Source organism: Lucilia cuprina, chromosome 5 (genome assembly GCF_022045245.1).
Source record: "Lucilia cuprina isolate Lc7/37 chromosome 5, ASM2204524v1, whole genome shotgun sequence".
Lineage (NCBI taxonomy): Eukaryota > Metazoa > Arthropoda > Insecta > Diptera > Calliphoridae > Lucilia > Lucilia cuprina.
The window spans coordinates 8,191,524-8,193,314 of NC_060953.1; positions in this window are offsets into that span (position 1 = coordinate 8,191,524).

Genomic DNA, 1,791 nt, shown 5'->3' on the forward strand with positions numbered 1-1,791 from the left:
CTAGACTATAGACTAGACTATAGACTAGACTATAGACTAGACTATAGACTAGACTATAGACTAGACTATAGGCTAGACTATAGACTAGACTATAGACTAGACTATAGACTAGACTTTACACTAGACTATAGACTAGACTCTAGTCTAGTCTTTAACCTAGTCTATGGTTTGGTCCAGGCTAAATTCTGGAAGTTGGTCATGGTTACAAAACTGATTGTTGTATGTGCAATGTAGTCGAGACTTCACAAATCAGTCTACTGATCTGAAAATTTTAAAATTACCCCACTGTAACAACAAATATACATAAATATTTGAAAATGTTAGTGATATTTTACATGTGCATTTGTTTTCTTATTCTAAAAGCATTTTCATATTGTATAAAGAGAGTATTACTTCCAGTTTTTTATCAAATAAAAAGGAATTGGGAAAACAAAAAACTTTACAAGTTAAAAGCGTCTTAAAAAGTAAAAAAAAACAGAAAAGAGGTTTAATGAAAAACTAAAAATCTCTAACAATCTATTTGTTAAATGCTATTAAACATTAACGCCCCCTTGCTATGAAATACCTCCTACTCCTTAACTTACTTAATTTCGAAAAGTCTTGGAAGGGCATTTTTCTTATTCTTTATTGTATGTTAAATGTTTAAGAGAAACATTTTTCAATAATGTTAAAATTCGATTTTCTTTAAGAAAATTTTTTCTAGTTTCTTGTTAGTTCAAAACATTTTAAAATTTTTTATTTTTAGCAAACAAAATAACTCCTATTACTTTTTTGGCTTGTCAGGACAGCAATGATTTCATGGTGATTACACTGACAACAAAACATTAGTTTGAAGCAGTGAGGGGCAAATCATAAGTAAATAATGTTTGTGTGTGAAGCAAAGCTAAATGAAAGTTGTTATTATTATTACAAAAGAGAGTATTTTGTTATTTTAAAAAGTCCCCATGACTGCTTAAAATGTGTGAAAGTGTGAGTGTCTCTCTCTCTCTCTCTGTGTAATGACAACAAATAAGAATTTAGTGGGTGTTTTCTTGCTTACTGCGTAAACTTCCTGTTGATATCAATATTTTGACAGCATAGTTCTTTTCTTGGTCCTGTTTCCTTTCTGTATGAGTGTGTATTTGTGTGAAAGTAAGTTTTCCTTTTTAAAGGAAATGATGAGCAAGAGCCAAAAACTTAACATCGAAGAAAATTAAAGGAAATATATGCTGTTGTTGTTCGGGGAGAAAAAAACATTTTTTTTAATAGATTTTTAATGTCGCACATTATAATTAAAAAGGAAATAGCAAACAGAAAAAATAGAAAAATAAAGTCGAAGGTTTAATAGACATGAAAATAAAAATAATATAAAGTTTTAAGTTTATTTTAATAGGTTATATTGTGGTCTTTTTAGTCCTTATGATCATATTTTTGCTTTAATAAAAGAGGTCGTTCTATAAATTTTAGCTTTAATCGAAATTTAGGATAAAGAATACCGTCTAGACAATATAAAAGTTTTTAGTATGTCTAGTCTATAGTTTAGTCTATAGTATAGTCTATAAACTAGACTATAGACTATATTAGACTGTAGACTATTCTACTCTAGGCTATGGTCTAGTCTATAGTCTAATTTACAATAAGGTCTAAAGTCTAGTTTATAATGTAGTCTACAGTCTAGTCTATAGCTTAGTCTATAGTCTAGTCTCTAGTTTAGTCTATAGTTTAGTCTATAGTCTAGTCTATAGCTTAGTCTATAGTTTAGTCTATAGTCAAGTCTATAGTTTAGTCTATAGTCGAGTCCATAGATTAGTC